This window comes from Nomascus leucogenys, chromosome 4, assembly GCF_006542625.1.
Source record: "Nomascus leucogenys isolate Asia chromosome 4, Asia_NLE_v1, whole genome shotgun sequence".
Lineage (NCBI taxonomy): Eukaryota > Metazoa > Chordata > Mammalia > Primates > Hylobatidae > Nomascus > Nomascus leucogenys.
In genome coordinates this window covers 101,527,107-101,532,871 of record NC_044384.1, presented here as the reverse complement: position 1 = coordinate 101,532,871, position 5,765 = coordinate 101,527,107, and positions in this window count along the sequence as shown.

The following is a 5,765-nucleotide window of genomic DNA, read 5'->3' as shown; positions in this document are numbered from 1 at the left end:
CAGGCTGTGCCTCAGGCCATCCCTTCCCCCACAGCCCCTCATTATCTACTGGGGGTGTTCATTAGCTCAGGCGTCCCCCCTTATCTGCAGCTGCGCTTGCCTGCGGCAGTGAGGAGGAGGCCCTAGGCCCCAAAATGCACCCTCTTTTGCCCCTAGTTCCCCTACGCCTCCAGGACTGGGGAGACAAAGGCTACCAGATTGCTGCTGTGCAGCTCAGCTCTGAGCAGAGCTTTGATTCCACCTGTGGGTCCCCCAGCATGCCGATGAGGGGGGTGCTGCGGCGAAGCTCACAGGAGAGCTAGAACCCAGGCGCTGGCAGGGGCCCATGGGGAGTCTGCTATGCTCACCCCAGGGGCTTCCAGTACCTGTGATCGGGAGTCCCATTCGGCAAGGAAAGGGGATCACACAGGGTGAAGGGGGCTCCTGGATGTGTGGGGAGCACAGCTCTGAGGGATGCAGAGTAGGGGGCAGCACAGTTCTGGGGAGGAAAGTGTGGGGTCAGAGGGATGGTGGGAAGAGGGGAGAGGGCCCTATGGGGCATGGCGTCTCATGGACACAGCTCTGCAGAAACAGACAGCCCATCTGCAGGAGCGCAGCTCTGGGCGGGCGATGTAGGGGGAGCAGAGAGTGCGGGCACCATCTGGGGGAAGGATGAGGGTGGGGAGCACGGCTCTGGAGGATGTCCTATGGGAGGACAGTCCACGGAGGAGCCCTCCTGTCTCCCACAGCCTTGGCCTGTTCGGACTCCTCCCCCACATTCCTGGGGTGCATGGGGAGGTTGGCTTGCTGGATTATGCCCAAGTCCTGAGGCTCCCTCTGATTCTGTCCCGCTGTCCATCTGTCCTCCCTCCCCAAGGATCCCAAGGCCCAGGTGGCACTCTCCCCTCACAGTCCCCTCATTAGGGATGGGCTTTGAGATCCTTCAGCAGCATCTGCCCCCACCCCCACCACCAAGCCAGCTGCAGGCCTGGCCCCTGGAGCCTGATAAATATTTATGATGAGATAAGCAGGATAGGCCAGGGCCCAGCCCAAACCTTTGTCCTGGGAGCAGAAGACAGAGGCAGGACTTGAGCTTCCGGGGGCAGGCTGAGTCTCAGGGCTGGGGTAGGGGGAGGCCTGACTGTGTAGGTCTCCTGGGCTCTACCTGGGAGGGGGTCGGGATGGGACAGGGCTCAGGAGCCGGGGCTCCTGAGGGGGCTGCCTCCAAGGTGCCACCCTGGCCAAGGCGGCTCCCCCCTACCCCTTGCCCAGCCTGTTTCGATGCTGCCTGTCCGCACTGCACGGCTGGATCTGTTGGGACAAGGCTGGCTGGCCCTCTGTACTTGCTGCAGCTGCCACCCTGGCTGCCACTTCTGCCTTTCTCCAGGTCTTGGTGACTTCAGGAAGCTCCCAAACCAAGACTACCCTGACCATTGGGTCTGGAGCAGGGCTGGCAGGAGGGCCACCTTGGTACCCCTCTGAGGTACTGAGGTACTCCAGCCTCCTTGCTATAGGCCCCAGGGCTCTCCTGTTCCCAACCTAGGACAGGTTCCCATGGGCTGGCCCACCTTCCCCTCCCTTTATCCCCCAAATATCTCCCCCTCTAGGTGCCAGAACCAACAACAGGAGAGTCTGGGCACTCCATGAGCAGGAGGCCGAGTGCTGCTGCAGGGAGGGTGACACCATCCTCAGCTGGCCTGAGCTTTAGTAGGCTCTGTACCCCAGTGCTGGCCACATCCTGGACCTTCATGAGGTTCGCTCCCAAGCCAGGGCAGGGTGACCTCTTAATACTGTCATGTGGGGAAAAAGAGAGACCAGAGGAAGAAAGCAGCCAGAGTGGGGTAAACAGGCATCAACGGAAGGATACATGTATGTCTCCCAGGCTCTCGGCCAGTGGAATGTGGGTAAACATTGCTGCTCTCAAGACATAATATTGCCCTTGGGTCGTGGATGTATACATGGCATCTAGAACATGATGAAATACGATACACTAGGCTGGGCACAGTGGCTCATGCCTGTAATCCGAACACTTTGGGATGCCGAGGCGGGTGGATCACCTGAGGTCAAGAGTTCGAGACCAGCCTGGCCAATATGGTGAAATCCCATCTCTACTAAAAATACAAAAAATTAGCTGGGCGTGGTGGCACATGTTTGTAATTTCAGCTACTCAGGAGGCTGAGGCAGGAGAATCACTTGAACCCGGAGGCACAGGTTGCAGTGAGCCTAGATTGCACCATTGCACTCCAGCCTGGGCAAAAAGAGCAGAACTCCATCTTGGGAAAAAAAAAGAAATACGATATACTCAGGGCATGAGTGAAAACTGTATGGGAATGTGGTAAATAAGACACCCAGGGCATAGTTAGGTCTTGTATTAGGGGCATGGGTATATGCTGCCCTTAGGACACACTGAATTCCTGCTGAAGTCTGGATGACTGCTGAACTCAGTGTGGAGTTGGTGACACACGTAGCAACAGTCCTTAGGGCTTTCAAAGCAGCCCAAAGCAAACCAAAAGGGGAACGTCATGGATGGTGAACCCAGCAAGCCTCTGGCCATTCCTGGACCAGGAGTTGGGATCCAGGTGACTCATGGGGACACCCATGGATTCCAAATCTGCCCACAGGGTGAAGTCCTCACTCCTCACAAGGCATCCAGCCCAACTCTGCCAAGCAGGGCTGATGGCTGGAGAAGAGGAGCAGAGGCAGCCTAAAGGAGGCCCAGGGAGGAGCCCCTACCTCCCTCACCCTCTGGCTTAGGCAGCCTGGGGGCCGCCTGTCCAAGCTCTCCAAGAGAACCTTCAGGTCCATTGGGTGCAGGGCAGAGCCAGCGTGGGTGTGTCCTCAGCTCTGGGGAGCCTCTTGCCTGAGGTTCCAGGTGCTCCTGTGTGTTTGGATATAGGCCCGGGCTACTATGGGGCACCATTTGTAGTCTCTGGGGCTGCAGGGGCTGCACCCCACATGGCATGGTCCTGGTGGGAGAGATGGTGAAGGTGGAGACCGACACAGGCTCCAGGCCAGCCTGGCCTGGGAGCAACTTGAGAGTCCCTGCTCTGGACAGGGATCTCAGCCACCTTGGGGCAAGTAGTCCATGGAGGCTGGAGGGCCCCATTTCCAGAGAGTGTGGGCACTTTCTTTCTTTTTTGTTTGTTTTTTGTTTTTTTAAGATGGAGTTTCCCTCTGTTGCCCAGGCTGGAGTGCAGTGGTGTGATCTTGGTTGCCTGTAACCCCCGCCTCCTGGGTTCAAGTGATCTCCTGCCTTAGCCTCCTGAGTAGCTGACAGTACAGGAGTATGCCACCATGTCCAGCTAATTTTAGTAGAGACAGGATTTCACCATGTTGGCCAGGCTGGTCTCGAACTCCTGACCTCAGGCAATCTGCCCGCCTCAGACTCCCAAAGTGCTGGGATTACAGGTGTGAGCCACTGTGCCCGGCCCATGTGGGCACTCTCCATCTCCTTAAGGTCTCTGTATGTGTGTGTGCCCATGCATGTGAGCAAGAGGCGTAGTCTGGGTACACCAAGCCCCCACTCCCTCCTGGGATCAGGACCGCCCCCTACCTTGTATGGTAAAGGTACCTGATAAGCAATAGCTTAAGCGTACCCAGAGAATGACCCTGTATGGAGATGCACCTGAATGCGTGCTCTGAGCTAGGGAATGAGGGAGTGGCCAACCCAGAGATTCATTCCTTATCTATGAGGAACATCTGAGCCCCCATCCTGGCCTATGGTACAAAGCCCTACAGGGGACTGAAGCCTAAATTTTAGGTTAATTGAAGGTTGCCAGGTGGAGGTCATGGGGAGGGGGTGTTGAGTGAAAATGATCTATAAACCACATGCTGTTCAAGAGCAGCTGCAGTTCTCCTGTCCAGCCCACGCCACTGTAAGTCTCCAGTCAAACCCCAGGTTTTTTTTTTCTTTGAGATGTAGTCTCACTCTGTTGCTCAGGCTGGAGTACAGTGGCACGATCTTGGCTCACTGCAACCTCCGCCTCCCAGGTTCAAGCAATTCTCCTGCCTCAGCCTCCAGAGTAGCTGGAATTACATGCGTGTGCCACCACTCCCAGCTGATCTTTGTATTTTTAGTAGAGACGGGGATTTTACCATTTTGGGCCAGGCTGGTCTCTAACTCCTGGCCTCAGGTGATCCGCCCACCTTGGCCTCCCAAAGTGCTGGGATTACAGGCATGAGCTACAGTACCCAGCCTCCCCATGTCTGATTTGCTAGCTCTGAGTCTCTTCTTTGGCTTTTTTTTTTGAGGCGGAGTTTCTCTCTTGTTGCCCAGGCTGGAGTGCAGTGGCACAATCTCAGCTCACTGCAACCTCCGCCTCCTGGGTTCAAGTGATTCTCCTGCCTCAGCCTCCCAAGTAGCTGGGATTACAGGCGCCCGCCACCACACCTGGCTAATTTTTTGTACTTTTAGTAGAGATGGGGATTCTTCATGTTGGCCAGGCTGGTCTCGAACTCCTCACCTCAGGCGATCCAGCCACCTCGGCCTCCCAAAGTGTTGGGATTACAGGCATGAGCCACCGTGCCTGGCCTTCTTCAGCCTCTTGAAACTGCCTTCCCTATTGAGGTTGACAGGGGCTCGGCACGACATACCCCCAGCCTAAATCCAGCCTTAGTGGTTCCCTTTCCAGCTGCCATTCCAAGGGCCTTAGCGCTGCCAGGATGGTTTTTATGCCATGGGCAGTCAGGACCCTGGAATTTGTTAACCTGGGTTGACCTAGTCTTGTGGGGAGGCAGGATCTTGAAAGGGCAAACCTGGGCCAATCTCCCTCTCCCAGGGCTGGACCTAGCAACTTGGGCGGGTGTAAGCCCCTTCTGGTCTCAGTCTTCCTACCTGTGATGAGGCAGTTGGGTTGCGGGAGCCCCTATCCAAGGTACTGACTTGCCCTTGGACCGAGGGAGCCCAGGCAGGAATGCCTCCTCCTCTCTTTTTTTTTTTTTTTTTTGAGAGAGAGAGTCTCGCTCTGTTGCCCAGGCTGGAGTGCAGTGGCGCGATCTTGGCTCACTGCAAGCTCTGCCTCCAGGGTTCACACCATTCTTCTGCCTCAGCCTCCCGAGTAGCTGGGACTACAGGCGCCTGCCACAACACCCAGCTAATTTTTTGTATTTTTAGTAGAGACGGGGTTTCACCATGTTAGCCAGGATGGTCTCGATCTCCTGACCTTGTGATACACCCACCTCGGCCTCCCAAAGTGCTGGGATTACAGGCGTGAGCCACGGCACCCAGCCCTCCTCCTCCCTTTCACCCATCAGTTCACAGTCTCCTGGAAGAGCAGGCCAAGCCAGCCTCTTGAGAGAAGGCAGGAGGCACAAGAGTGCCTTGGGTTTGTTCTTACTTCTCCAGAGTCAGGCAGCATCTCCTTTTTGGTTCTTCTCCCTAGCCCAGGTAGCCCCAGGGTTTACCCAGCCCACCTGGGCAGCCTAGGAGGCAGCAGCCCGCCCGAGGCTCCAGAATCCCCTCAGAATTCCTGTGCCCAGGCCATGTTTTCAACAGAAGAGAAGCTTGGGGGTGGTTCTGGAAATTTTGATTTTATTTATATTATTATTCTTTTTTTGAGACAGGGTCTTGCTCTGTCACCCAGGCTAGAGTGCAGTGGCACAAACATGGGGTTCATTGCAGCCTTGACCTCCTGGGCTCAAGCTATACTCTCTGCTCCCAAGTAGCTGGGACTACAGGCATGCACCACCATGCCTGGCTAGTTTTTTATATTTTTTGTAGAGATGGGGTTTTGCTATGTTGCCCAAGCTGATCTCGAACTCCTGGGCTGAAGCCATCCTCCCGCCTT